The sequence below is a fragment of the Ursus maritimus genome, unplaced genomic scaffold (assembly GCF_017311325.1).
Source record: "Ursus maritimus isolate PB19 unplaced genomic scaffold, ASM1731132v1 scaffold_16, whole genome shotgun sequence".
NCBI classification, from domain to species: domain Eukaryota; kingdom Metazoa; phylum Chordata; class Mammalia; order Carnivora; family Ursidae; genus Ursus; species Ursus maritimus.
This window is the reverse complement of record NW_024424008.1, coordinates 12012135-12027632: the sequence shown is the minus strand read 5'-3', so window position 1 is coordinate 12027632 and position 15498 is coordinate 12012135. Positions and strand designations below refer to the sequence as shown.

The 15498-nt window shown below is 39.2% G+C and overlaps 1 long non-coding RNA gene across 5 annotated transcripts in view; it reads left to right on the top strand.

Annotated features, from left to right (window-relative positions):
- LOC103678071 overlaps positions 1–15498 on the top strand; it is a 47323-nt gene that overhangs the window by 20617 nt on the left and 11208 nt on the right. Inside the window, exon 2 of one of the 5 annotated variants that reach the window (XR_572596.2) lies at positions 13521–13626. The exons of the other annotated variants lie outside the window; for them this stretch is intronic. This is a non-coding gene — a long non-coding RNA (uncharacterized LOC103678071). The remainder of the gene's footprint in view (positions 1–13520; positions 13627–15498) is intronic. 5 annotated transcript variants of the gene reach the window in all.

Here is a 15498-nt window from a genome sequence, read left to right as displayed (position 1 = left end):
TTTTCACTCTATTCTCCCCAAGAATAGAAGCCTGGTCTTTGCTTAGTCAAACCCACTCTCTTTCCTCAAAAAATAGAGGTTACCACTATACCTTCTGGTCCCAGCTGTATTCTTTAGAAATATATAGAACAAACCCAGAATCTCTTCCTCTAGGGATCTAAAAACAGAGACTAAGCCATCCATCCATCATCTGTCCTTCCATCCATCCATCCATCCATCCATCCATCCATCCATCCATCCATCCATCCATCATTTGTTAAGCATATCTTTACTGGGAGCCTACTGTGTGCCAGATAATGAATCTCCTAGTAGACGGTTAATAAGTGACAAATGGTATTATTAATAACCTGATGATAACTTAGTCACAGGTAAATCCACTTTTTTTTTTTAATGATTTTATTTATTCGACAGAGATAGAGACAGCCAGCGAGAGAGGGAACACAAGCAGGGGGAGTGGGAGAGGAAGAAGCAGGCTCGTAGCGGAAGAGCCTGATGTGGGGCTCGATTCCAGAACACCGGGATCACGCCCTGAGCCAAAGGCAGACGCTTAACCGCTGTGCCGCCCAGGCGCCCCTAAATCCACTTTTGTATGGTGGATTTTTGAAAGGGAATGGAGAGATAAAGGAACTAGCATTTACTGAATATGAGCTGCTCACCATGCAAGGTATTAGGTGCTTGCTTTACATGCTAATTTATATTGTTGAAGACTTACCACTGTCTTTTGAGGTGGGTTATCCACATTTCCATCTTAAAAAGGAGGAAGCTAAGGCTTGGATAGCTTAAGTAACTTGACTAAAGAACTACAACTAGTAAGTGGTGGAGCTGGAGTGTGGTTACAAAACTGCCACACTGTGGGCCTCACATGGGAATCCCTAGGACAGGTGAAGCAACATCATGGTCCCTTCATGTCATGGTTCTGAAATGAACACTGTTTTATTTTTTTATTTTTTAAGTAATCCCTATGCCCAACGTGAGGCTAAAATCAGGATGCCGAGATCAAGAGTCACATGCTCTAGTGACCAAGCCAGCCAAGTACCCCTGAACACTGTTTTTTAAATTTTTTAAAGATTTTGTTTACTTATTGAGAGAGGAAAAGGAGAGAGTGTGCACAAGCAGGGGGAGGGGCAGAAGGAGAGGGAGAGAGAGAATCTCAAGCGGACTGACTGACTGCACCGACCCCGGGCTAGATCTCACAACCCTGAGATCATAACCTGAGCTGAAATCAAGAATCAGACACTTAACCGACTGAGCCACCCAGGCTCCCCCTGAACAGTGTTTTAAATTAAGTTTTCTTTTTAAGCTTTCAAACTTAAACCCCTTATTTTCTCTGTTGTATTTTTAAAATTTAAGTTTACAAAGTGACTGCTTTGTTGTTTCCTATAGAAGTCAAATTTCCTGTCAATACTTTTCCATTATAAACTTGGATGCATGACAAAGCATATGAAAATCAATAGCAGTAATTTGGGTATTCATCAGTTTTTCCTCTAGAATTAGTTCTTTGATTATACTTATTTTAATCGATAAATTGCTGTGATAATAGCAAAGAAAATTTTCAGGAAAATAAAGATTACACCAAATCTCATATCCTAATACAACTACTTCCATTCTAATTCATATGCATGTGTATGTGTATATTTCAGTTGTAAATCCTTAATAAATGTAGGCTATTATTGTAATTTCAGATGTTTTATATTTTGATTTTTTTTCACTCAACCTTATTTAAGGATTCACCCATGTTTCTATGAAGCTTTCCTAATGGTCCCATTTAATAGCTGTCTAATGGTCTATCAAATTTCATTATATATTAAGGCCTTTAGAAATGAAGTTCAGGGATTCAGGGATTACTGACAAGAAGTGCTCTTTCTCTTTAATTCATTATTTAAGCAATCCACTGAAGCATGGCTTTAATTTTTTTTTTGTATCCATTCAACGTGTTATAACCTCAAGAGGACAAGGAAATATTTTTGTAGTCAGTAGGACATTTTCTTTTTTGGTTTTAGAGGTTTTTGGTCAAAATCGGATTTGCAATATTGGTATCACAGGGTAATGGCCATGAGTTTAATTGGTGTTTGTTTCTTCTCAAGTTCTTCGTGTCCTAATCCATGCCCCTGCTGACTGAAGCCCTCATTTGAAGCTTCCGAAAGCCTATTTAGGCTTCTGTGAGTCAGTTTACTCTTCAGGGCTTTGCTTTGTGGAACAGGTTTCTCTTGGGAACTGCTCCTTGTTCTTTCAGTGCCTGTTATTTCTGGCAGCAAGCCAAACAGTGGAGACCACTGTTTGTTCATTTGGTTTTGGTTTGTGGTGAGTGTATGCATGTGTGTGCGTGTGCATGACTGCAATCTTACTTGTATCTTCCTGCAATCCCCTTTTCGTCAGTTTGAAGGTTGTTAGAGCCATCAGGAGAGAGACACTGGGATGTGATCAAAGTTAGAGTTTTTTCCAGCCTAGACTGTAGGGTCCTGATCACTGCTAAGGTTTCTACTTGGCTGTGTTCCCAGACCCAGGATGAACAGAGGAGCTACCATGGGCCACTCTTCTGATGGTCCCCAGTGGTCTACAAGGTCTGCTGAGGGCTTGAACCTCTCTAGTTATGCTTCTTGACCTGAGGATGAATTTTTTTTTGGTGTTAGGTAGGAGTTTAGATAGGAGGGAAGAAGATAAAACACAAGATATGTTCATGCAAACGAGCTTCATCAAAATAGAAGAAATATTAAGGAATTGCAAACAAATGATAAAATGTATCCTTTTATCTTAAAACAAGTGGAATTCTTTTCTGGGTTGATTCATGCTGAACACTTCTGCCAGATGGAACTTTAGTAGGCTGTTGATATTTATGGATTTAACATTCAAGGTTGATTGTCCCTGGGTAAAAGGCATCATGTATCCTTTTGCTGAGATCCAAATTTGCATCCTGTGCACTTGGATATGGACATGAAAAAGCAAATCATTTAGTTGGTATGCAAGCCTAGCTTGATAGTCCATTTTTCACTTCACATGACGGCTTTGTATCTACATACTCAGTATTATGTATGCATTTGGTGGGGGAAGATTTATGATATAGTGGTATATGACTATTTGGGGATTCTCAAAGTTTTTGGATATATCCCTCAAATCTGTCAAGGTCTATCATTCTACAATTATACTGTTATTTCCTGCCTCTGTGTCTGGTTTTTTACTCTTATAGTCTGCCTATCCTTCCCCCATGGGTAACTATTAAAATCAGGTCTAACAAATGTATTGCCTCTCTAAGTGAAGTGTTTCCTGATTATTTTCCACTAACATAATCTCTCCCTCCTTTGATCTTCTTAGAATTTTATTTGTACCCTTTTTTGGGGTACAAATAAAGTTTGTGTTTTTAAATGTTATATGACCTTGTATAATAATGATCTGTGTACTTCATTGTGCTTATGCCTCTGAGACCATATCATCTTCAGGGTATGTCTAAGTCTTATTAGTCTGAGAAGCCTCCCCCCAGCAACTGCCCTACTTCCATTAAGCCCAGGACATTGACCTCCTCATGACAAAGGCCAGTAGATATTTGTTGGGTTGAACTGGGGTGAAGGGTATTTGTTGTAGCCTTTCTGTCGTAGCAAAGCAAACAGACATCTTGTGGATGACAGTTTTTGCTAGATGCTGTTATACTTTTGATAGTGACCTAATAAATAAAGCCAAATTGCTATGTTCTTTCAATAACCTAACCTGGGGTAATATGTGAGCTCAACAGCTGCTCTAATATTAATGTTTAATATGCTTTTCATCTTCTAATTTGACAGTTCTCTACCTCGTCCTCCTCTACCTTTCTCAAACCTCATCACTATTCATGCCTTTACAAATGCCCTCCTTTTTATTCCCTTTCTCGTTACATCATGTTGAAATCTCAGAAAAACAGAACACATGCTCTAAAGATCCAAGTCCAAATGAAGAGTTGATTTAAATAGTCTTTCTCCTATTCAATTTACCAATTTAGCATCTGTGTCTTAGTGCAAATTCTCTAGATTATAGCACCTAGGGTCAATATTAAAGTGCTGATTCTTTTTTGTGTGGGGGGGAGGGGTAGGTACGAGTTCAGGAAGGTACCTATGAAAAAAGGCAAGCGGTGCAGTATGATGTGTTGCCATGCTGGCACTACTCCCAACAAGCCATGATGAGAAATAGCAGGTGACTTAGGTAGACTCCTTGAGCCACAGAGGTTCTCTGTCATGACCATAGGGAGGAATCCCAACCTTCAAATAGTCTGTAGAAGGGAAAAATGAGAAGAATGCATCTGTCTACCTCACTTCCATCTCTCATTTCCCATTTGTCAAGCCGCACAAGAAGCTACCTCTCCTGCCCTTCTGTGTGACTTCTTTTTTTTAAGATTGTATTTATTCATTTGAAAGAGAGAGGAAGGGAGAGGGAGAAGCAGACTCCCACTGAGCAGGGAGCCCAATGTGGGACTTGATCCCAGGACCCAGAGATCATGATCTGAGCCAAAGCCAGACACTCAGCTGACTGAGCCACCCAGGCACACCCTTCTGTGTGACTTCTATGGTGCATAATCTGGTCCATTGACATCAGCTGCAGAAGCAAGATTTCATGTCCTGTGGTATGGCGTTTAGTCTCATCTGAGAGTATGGAGAAACTAGTCAAATGGGAGGGTGTGCAGGTCATGCAGGTCTGGGGCTTCCTTTCTGACTCCGGGGAACTCAGCAGAGGCAGCAGCCCAGCAGACGAATGGTGCCTTTGGAAACAAGGAAGTAGTCAAGGGGAGTAAAGTTGTGTGCCATACACAGCCCACTTCTTCCTTCTTCCATCTCTTAAAATGAGTCATTCTTTGTGGTTCCATTTTCAGCCTTCTTGTATTCTCACGCTCTACACTTAACTGTCTTCTATGCACTGATAATCACCAAGTTGATATTTGCAGCCCAGGTCTTTCTGCTCCAGATCCATGTATATGATGACTTACCTGTCTCTACCTGGGTGTTCCACTCAGGACATCAAACTTAACAGTCCTAAAATTGAGCTCATCCTTTATCCTCTCCTCCAATCCCTACCAAACCTGCTTTTCTTCTTATAGCCCTGTCTTGGTAAATGTCACCAAACCAAGAACCTGGCAGTTCTTGGAAGGAAGGATTCCTTTCTTCCGTTCAGATTTCATATCCATGGAGCCACTATTGATCTTTCTTCTTAAACATCTCTCAGATCCAGACCTCTTCTCTGTTTCCACTGCCATTGTTTTATTTCAGAACTATAATTGCTTCCTAAATGTTCTCTCTACCTTTGACCTTGCCTCCTTCCAATCCATTTTCCAAACTAAACCTGCAGTTATAATTTTAACAGACAAATCGCCATGACCAAAAAGGGCTTAGAAAGTTCAATGGTAAAAGTACCAATTTACATAATTTACGGCATCAGTGTAGAATATATTATATGTGTTGATCAATGATGTCAAGGAGAAAAATCATATGATCATCTTAACAGAATGCTAAAAAGTTTTATAAAAATCAACCTACATTTTTGATTAAAGAAAATCTTAACATGTTAATATGTTAAGGAATATTGCTCTCAAAACAACTGCTAATATTATACTTAAAAATAAAACATTAGAAGCATTTCCATTAAAGTTAATAATTTGACTGTCATTAGCATTATTGAAGATTGTTCTGGAAGGGCCAAATAATGCAATAATGAGAAAAAGAGATGAGGGAGGGATAAATATTTGATAAGAACAGACAAAATTATCATTATTTGAAGACTGTATGGTTGTTTGAAAACTGTTAGAACTAACAAGAAGAGTTCAGAAAGTTTGGCAGTTATGACAGAAATATTTAAAAATTAATATATATCAGCAATAATTAGCTAAAAGAAAATGGAAATGAAGAACCCATATATCATGGTAATAAAAAAATTAAAGCGCCTAGTAATAAACTTAATGATAAATGTGCATATCTACAAATCTTACCACAGAATCTATAAGGAGATTTGAATAAAAGGGAAACATTCTACATTATGGTGTTGGAAGGTTTAATATTATAAAGATACTCATTTTCCTCAGGCTAAGCCTATAAATTTAACAAAACCCCAATACAAATACCTGGAACTTTTTTTTTTTAGAATGTGAAAGAAATCTATTTAAAAGTTTATTTTGCAAAACATTTGCACCAGTTTTCAGTGACTCAGAATGCTCTACTGTCTTTTCCTTAAGAAAGGAGTACACCCCTACTCTGCACCCTTTCTCCCTCAGAAGTGCTGCCTGTGTTTGCATGACTGCCCACCTCCCAGAATCATGCTATTGAGATGGACATACTGGCTGTAGATCCCAGGGGTAACTCTCAAGTCGTGATGCAAACTTTGCAAACTTCGGGGTGTCCTGTATAAGATGCAAAGTAAATGTTTTGAACAAAAACAAAAGAGAAAGAAAAAAGGAAAAAAAGAAAGTCAAGCACATCTTTAGGAAGGATAGTGCCAGAAAAGCCTTTTCCTACCAAATAGTAAGATGAACCAGCAAGATACAATAATTAAAACGTTACTAGGTAAAAAGCACAGTTCAGAAATATATCTAAGTACATAGAAGAATTGAGTACATAAAAAAGCCTGTGCCTCCTATCAGTGGGGAGTGTTAAGGTAACTGTATAACCATGAAAAACAAACCCAAGCTCACATAGTACACAAGATAAATTCCAGAAGGATTGAGAATTGTAATGTAAGAAGAAGAAAATATAGGTGAAAATCAACAAAACTTTGGAGTAAGAAATGACTTTCTTTTTTTTTTTTTTTAAAGATTTTATTTATTTATTTGACAGAGATAGAGACAGCCAGTGAGAGAGGAAACACAAGCAGGGGGAGTGGGAGAGGAAGAAGCAGGCTCATAGCGGAGGAGCCTGATGTTGGGCTCGATCCCATAACGCTGGGATCACGCCCTGAGCCGAAGGCAGACGCTTAACCGCTGTGCCACCCAGGCGCCCCAAGAAATGACTTTCTAAACATGAAAACTAAGAACAGAGCTCTTGAAGGATGATAGATGTGTTTGTACAAAAATGTGAATCTTTTATAATGCAAAATTCATCATAAACTAAGTTAAAAGACAAGTGATATTGTAGGAAATATCCTTAAACAAAGGCTCATATCCTTAACATTTAAAGACCCTCCAAATCAATAAATGAAAAATGAAACTATGCAGTTGACCAGAAAAGGTATTTTACACACACAAAAAAAACCCCTCAAATGATTAATAAACATAAAAAGTTCAACTCCACTCTAAGTCAAAGAAGCGTAAATTAAAACCCCAAAGAAAAAAATAAGAATACAAATATGCACTATTAAGAAGGGTTAGTAGATTCAGGCACTTTCAAACATTTTTGGGCATATCAACTCATACAGTTCTTCTAGAGGGTATGTATAAAAGCCATTAGGTAGGACTTACTCTTCAGTTTAGCAATGCTACTACTAGGAATGTATAGCAAAGAGATAATTGAGGTATACATCCATATGTATAATAAGAATATATATATATATATACCCTTAATAACATTTACTGTATAACATGGAACTGTTTATAATAACAAACCATTGGAAACAACCTAAATGTCCAAAAATAGGGGCTGTGTGCAGCCATTTCAAAAGATGTAGAAGGGGGCCTTTAGATGTAGAAGGGTGGCTCAGTCAGTTAAGTGTTGGACTCTTGATTTCGGCTCAGGTTGTGATCAGGTCATGATCTCAGGATTGTGTGATTGAGTCCCACCTCTGGCTCCACGCTTAGTGGGGAGTCTGCTTCTCTTCCTCCATCTCTCTCTCTCTCCCTCTGCCTCTCCCCCTGCTTGCACACTCTCTTACACAAATAAATAAATCTTTTTTAAAAAGGTGTAGAAGAATAGGAACAAAAAATATTTAAGGAAAGATATTTAAAATAAGAAAGAATAATGGAAATGCAGCCAGTAGGGGGAAGGTTATGAGTTGGACAACCTAGCACTAGAGTTTTGATAGGAAGGGACCATTTTGACTTAGCAGAATAGGTTAGAATTGCTTTGCACACAAATTTAAGGGCTGTTTGTTCCAGTTTTTTGAAAAATGTCATTGGTATTTTGATTGGGATGGCATTGAAAATGCAGATTGCTCTGGGTAGCATAGACATTTTAACTATGTTCATTCTTCCAGTCCATGAGCATGGAATATTTTCCATCTTTTTGTGTCTTCTTCAATGTCTTTCAAGAGTGATTTGTAGTTTCTAGAATATAGATCCTTTACGTCTCTGGTTAAGTTAATTCCAAGATAACGTATGATTTTTGGTGCTATTGTAAATGGAATGGATTCCCTAATTTCTCTTTCTTCAGTCTCATTGTTCGTGTATAGAAATGCAACTGATTTCTGAGCATTGATTTTGTTTCATTCATTTATGGAACATAAGAAATAGGAAGATCGGTAGGAGAAGGAAGGGAAGAATGAAGGGGGGGTAAACAGAAGGGGGAATGAACCATGAGAGACTGTGGACTCTGGGAAACAAACTGAGGGCTTCAGAGGGGATTGGGATAGGTCGGTGATGGGTATTAAGGAGGGCACATATTGCATGGTGCACTGGGTGTTATACACAAATAATGAATCACGGAACATTGCATCAAAAAAAAAAAATAAAAGTTTCCATGAAAGTAAGTGCAGCCTGGAAAAAAAAAAAAAGAATCACTTTGCAGTTTGGAGCAAAGCAAAAGAAGCCTTGAATTGCCTTGTTCAAAAGGGAATGGGAATTGGAAATAAGAAGAGATTGAATTTGAAAAATGAAAAAGATAGGGAGGAAGGGAAGCCTGCGGCTAATGCTGTTGTAGCTCCAGGTGGAGAGATGGCCAATGAGGAGAATGACTAATGGTCTCTTAGAACTCCTCTCTGAAACTCAGTTTCCAGTTGTTCTCTGAGTTGTGCTTCAATGTAAGCCACCCTCTGTTGCCCCCAGATCTTGTTTTAAGTATCTGGTAACACACCACCTTGTTTAGGCCATATTTTGGGGAGAGAAGGAATTGGGGAAGTGTAGAAGGGACAATGTGCCCAGGAAGTGAAATGAAGGGTAGGGATCAAGGCAGAAAATCAGAGTTGGAGGTGGCTAAAGGGAGCACACCCCTGCCTCCATCTCCAAAACCCCCCAGAACACTCAGAGATATTGGTAGGGACTTGGGTTTCATGCCATTCACGGGATAGGGGTTTGAGCAGAATTCTTTTGTATCTCAGGAGTTGTGGGTGCTCCAGAAGGTTGGAGGACCCTGTAAAGGACATGAAAGATAGGGGTGGGGAAACGCAGAAAGAAATTGCTTAGAAGGATCACAGCATACAAAAGTTAACTATGATGCTAAGATTATGAGCAATATTTATTTTCCTCTTTTGCTTGTCTATATTCTGATTCTTCTGTAATGAATCCATATTACTTGTGTAATTTTTAGAAATAAAAATGTACTGAGGGGATAGGTAAATCCATAGAAGTAGAAAGCTGACTGTAGTTGCCAGGGCTGGGGAGGGGGAAATCAGGAGTGCCCGCTTAATGGGTATGGGTTTCCTTTAGGGGTGATGAAAGTGTTTCAGAGCTCGACGGAGGTAGTGGTTGTACAACGTTGTGAATGTGCCAAAATGCCGCTGTGTGTCCACTTTAAAATGATTAATTTTATATTATGTGAATTTGCCTTCAATAGAGAAAAAAGAAAAAAAAATCTATCGGGGAAAAAATATACAACATAAATTAGATCCTGTCACTCTTCTGCTTAAAATCCTTCAGGGACATCCTAACTCTTTAGTATGGCAGACAAGGCACTTCATGCCCTGCCCCTGCCCCCGTCCCGCCACAACCACCCCTCCCTATAAACCTACTCTCCAGCCATACAAAACCATGTGCAGCGCTCTGAAAGGGCCTATTCTTTCCTGCCTCCTTGCCTTTGTATGGGTTTTCTTTTCCTGGAATGTCCTTCCCCTAGTTACTTTCCACTCATCCTCTAAAACTCAACATCTCCTTTAAGAAGCTTTCCCTGATTCCATAGTCAGGGGTGCCTCTTCCCTGTACCCCAAGAATCTTTGGGACATTTCCCTATTTTATCAGTGTAGGAAATTGTGAACCCTTGGAGGACAGGGCCTGGTTCTTTCCTCTCTTTAGCCTCAGAACCTGGTGCAGGACAGAAGCCACAATAAATGTGAAATGAATAAGAATGGACTTAGGATCGTTGACAGAAACCACCTTTATCCTGGGCATGAAATTGAAAATGACTCAGAGGTGGTTAGCTGGCTTACTGTGACATTTGTCACAGAAGAATGGGAGATGTTTTCTTTTTCTTCTTACTTTTTGTGAATTATGTAGGAATTGAAGCATAGATAAAAATTCCAAATAACAGGTTAATAAAAATGTCAATCTAAGTAGCAAAATGGTCCCATGTGGGGCTTAGAAGTTTTCAGAATACTGATGGTCTCAGGAAAATAAAATTCAATTACTCATAAAAGCTCAAATAAAACACAATAAAAACTCAATTACTTTTGCAGAAACAAAAACAAGAAAAGCCCATAATGGGTAGTAGATAAAAAAAATTTTTTTTATATCTTGCCCCAAAACTAAGACATAGTATTGCTATCTTAGAATGTTTGTTAAAAAAAAAACCTAGCCTTAGGGGCACCGGGGTGGCACAGCTGGTTAAGTGTCTGACTCTTGGCTTCCGCTCAGGTCATGATCTCAGGGCCATGAGATCGAACCCCATGTTGGCTCCGCACTGAGTATGGAGTCCTCTTGAGATTCTTCCTCTTCCTCTCCCTCTATCCCTCCCACTCATGCTTTCTCCCTCTCTCTAAAATAAATAAATAAATCTTTGAAAAAAAGTACCTAAGTTGTACAGAATTTTAAGTGACCCTAAGCCCCTAATGAGATAACAGATCTGGGCCAAAACCGTCGATGGCTGCTAACACGATCAGATGGAAGGTCAGTGAGGAATTTCATAATGTATGTATCAGGCTGGCACCCCGGAACTTGGTGTTTAACCTTAGCATTATTAGCAATGGGACAGCCAGACACTAATTGCCTCCTGATAAAATGCGGTAGGAAGTACACATCACCACTTAATAAAACATCTTGCCAAAAGAATTGAACCTGAATTTAATGTCTCTAATCACCAGTTTGTGAGAAATATAAAGGACAGAGAAGCATGTTCAATGACACCATAAAGATGTAAGAAATCAAATCAAGAAGATGGGAAATTCTAGAAGACAAATGACTCAGTTTCTGCAGTATATAAATCATATGAAGGGAAAGGAAGGGAGAAATTATAGATTCAATGAAACAAAGATTTAAGAGACATGAATTGAACAAACACAAAAAGGTATTTTTGAGACAAGCTGGGAAAATTTACATGGATAGGGTTTTAATGTTAAGGAATGATTGTGAACTTTTTGTGTGAAAATGGTGTTTATTACAACATAATGTTTTTTTTTAAAGTTCTTATATTTAGAGATTGAAGTATTTATGGGGAGATAATATGATGTCTTGAATTGGCACTAAAGGCTTCCTAAAAAGTAAAAAGTATATGTTGGGAGTAGATGAAACAATGACACACAATATTAATAATCGTTGCCTCTGGATGATAATGTGCAGGTGGATTCGTTATACTATTCCTTCCCCTTTTGTGTATTAAAGAATAAACTTAACATTCAGCAGCTATGTGACAGTGTTAATAAGCCCATCTGCTGAGCCAGGACTGTATCACACGAAATAGCATTGTTGGACCAATGGGAATATCTTGGGCCCTAAAGTCAGAAAGCCTGGGTTCGAATCCCAGCTCTGCTACTTAGTAGCTCTGTTACCTTGGGCAAGTTACTCACTTCTGTTTTCTCATCTGTAAACTGGGATAATATTACCTACTTTGGAGGGTTGGAGGAACAAGTAAGATGATATATAAAGTGTCCAGCCCTTGCCCAGCTCAGAATAAGCACCTTGTAGGTGTTAACTACCTTGTATTAATCCAGTTATTTATTTCCTTTATTGTTTTCTAAAAAATAAATTAATACCAAAGCTGTTGAAGTAAAAAAATGAAACTCCCCCAATTTCACTCTCCAGAGGAAGGAACCACTATTAAGAGTTTGTTGTTGGTATCTTTCCAGACTTTTTCTTTATATCTGTAAATATATAAAAGTATATTCATCTATATACATATGGTGCAGATTTTTTAAACAAAAGTGGAATCATATATTACATACTGTTCTGCAATGAACTTTTTCCACATTGCAATAAACAGTGTGTCTCTTTTTGTCAGTTCATATGGCTCTATACATGTGATTCAATAAGTAATGCCATTCATAAGCCTTTGCTCCCAGGTGTGAGCATTCCTATGAGCTAGAATCCTACAGCGGAACTGTTAGGTCAAGGGTACACATAGTGTATCCATCTTGATTATACACAAAATGGTCCTACTGTCCCTCCACAAGTTATTGACTTATTTTCACATTAAGACCTATTGTCTATACATTTCTAGGTTGCATGCTGAGATAACTGTCCTTTCTGGACCACTTATTTCTCAACAGGCAACTGAAAATGTTTCAGAGAATAAATGTGTTTGATTAGCAAAAACCAGCCTCATGGAAAATAGTCGGGCTCCATTCTGCTATTTGTTCCCATGAGAGGATAATGCGCTGCATGCTGTTTTCAAGGCTGAATGTAGCGGTGGATTGGATAAAATAAATGGGAGTCCCAGTTTTCTTTGTGAAAAGGCAGTGAAGATTATGTGAGGCAGGAGCCTGAAAGAAAGCAGGGAATAAAAGCTCCTCTCAAAAGGGGTCCCGGCGGATGGCAGCCATGAAAAGGTGGATGAGTAAAGAAAGAGGAAGTAAATCCTGCCTCGATTCCCCAGGAAGTTCCAGATCTCATTTTTCCCTTCTGTTGTTCTAGTGACTTAGAGAGGACAAGTCCAGAGAAAAATGGTTTTAAGAAGAAAAGAAATCCAAATGGAATCCAGTTTGGCCTTAGTTATGTAAGAGCACCTGTCATGTGTACAATAGTCCCAGGCAGGACTCCTAAGAAAGATCACTTTGTAAACCATCCTGCTGCTCTGGGGAGGTGAACAATTGTCCTTTGTCTGCACAGCCCTCCCCTCACCCCGCTATGGAATTGCTGGTCCAAACTGCTGTAGTAAGGTTTGGGCAAGAAGAAATTATTCCATTGTCTTTTAGAAATTAGATAAATAAGGGTGATGTCATTCATGATTTCCTAGGGTTCTGGCTGTTCCTGGTATAGGAAATCATGCTCTGCCCCATTGCGGCATATGTTTCTCTAGATCCACAGGCAACATGGGCACATAGAAAATGACCTATGTCAAATGAGAATCTACTTCGGTTCCAAAAATCTTAACTTTTTTTTTAGGTGAAGTCAAATCAACATTTAGTATAGTGATTTCTAAAACAGTGCATGTGAAAACAAATAAGTAAATGTCCTGGTCTCTCGGACTTAGGGAGAGTTTTAAGATCCAGGTTATTAACTCAATAAAATACGGATTTGTATTTGATCTCCAAAGCACCTTTGTCTTTAATTTCTTTTTTAGCCCTGGATCAAAGTCTGCTGCCCGTCCACAGACAGGCTGACCACAGCAAATAGCCAGTTCGCACATGAGTTTTAACATCGACATCACCTTGATTTTTCTTTGACAGGTACCTTTAATTATTTCAACAAATAATTAATGTGTCCTGGGTGCTAAGGATAAAGCAGAACAAAACAACAAAAACCCTTGCCCTTGTGGGTTTACATGCTAGTAGGGAAGCTTCAGTCGTTCATTTGCTCATTTATTCAACAAGTGTTTAGTGATTTTCTAATATGACTCAAGCCTTAAGCCACATACTGTGCTTAAACAGGATTCCATCTCTGCCCTCAGGGCACAGTGGGAGAAATAAGACATGTTCCCCTTCTGCCCCTGCTGCTCCCCGTTTGCAAAGAATACAGAAGAAGGGCACCTCTTTCAGCTTGAGTGATTCAAAGGTGATTTTTCAGAGAACATGACAAGTAAGAGGAGGCTGGAAGAATGAACTGATGAGGGAAAAAGATAGTCAGGTGGTGATGAGACGGAGTGTGACACAAGGCCCTGGACAGACGTACAAACCAATGAATGCTGTTGAATGAATGGCTGAAACTTGCCCAAGAGAACATCAACTCTGAGAGGCATGTTCTGGGAACTACAAGTCCTTTCCTGTGGCTGGAGTTGAGCATGTATGGGGATGAGGGGCAGATGGGGCTTGGGGAAGGAGGCAGGGTCTGGATTTGAGGTAGGCCTGGCTAAGGAGCTTTGTCATGATGACAGTTAAGAGAATTCGTGGATCATTTTAAACAGCAGTGTGACATGGTCAGATTATGTTTTATCCTTAGTAAAAATGTATTCTTAAAGCTACACCAATGATACATGTTGATTTTAGATGAACCCTTAGGGACTTTTTGTGTGAACAATGATTTCATTATGCTATTTCTGTACGTGGTACACTGCACAGCTCTTTCTGCTTTCCAGCAGAAGAACCTTCTCCCTCACTGGGTTTGATACACAGAAGGCTCTCAGTAAAGATTTGCTGCTGTGAGATCCCATGCATGCTGGCAAGGTGCAATCGGCTTAAATGAGGCTGTTATCTGCCCCAAATGTGCCACCCTGAGACCCTGGAGCTTCATCACCTATCTGGGAATATTTAGCAATTCCTACTGCCATGTCATTGCCTGTATGTGTGTGTGTGTGTGTGTGTGTGTGTGTGTGTGTGTGTGTGTGTGTGTTTAATCTCCTTTTTAAAATTTTTACCATGGGAAAATTCAAATATTAATGTATGGAAAAGTAGAAAGTATAGTATATGCACCCTCATGTACCCATCACCCAACGTCAACAGTTAACAACTCATAGCCAGTCTGTCTTATTTATATCCTTGTCTCTCCCCCACCATTGCATTGTTCTGAAGTAAATCTCAGACATCGTATCTTTTCATATGTGTCTCTAAAAGATAAGAACTTGTTTAAAAACATATCCACAATTATTACAACTAACAAATTATTCTTTCTTAAAAAAATTTATTTATTTATTTGAGAGAGAGAGCACGGGGAGAGGGGCAGAGGGAGAGGGAAAGAGAGGCTCAAGCAGACTCCATGCTGAGCACAGAGCCCTCAGGGCTCGATCCCCCGACTCTGAGACCTGAGCCGAAATCAAGAGTCAGATGCTTAACCGACTAAGCCACCCAGGCACCCCCCAAATAATTATTCTTTATGGTCATCAAATACACAGTGTTCAAATTCCAATTGTCTCTTTTTTTAAGTTGGCTTACTAGAAGCATCTGCACAAGATCCACATTGTATCAAGTGGTGTTTCCTAAGTCGTCTTCAATCAACAGGTTCCCTCTTTTCCTTTCTTCCTCCCTCTCTCCCTTCCTTTTTTGTTCTTCTCCCTTCTTCCCTTCCCCTCACCCTCTGTCACTTCCCTACCTCCCACCCACTTTCTTTCTTTCTTTCTTCCTTTCTTTCTTTCTTTCTTTCTTTCTTTCTTTCTTTCTTTCTTTCTT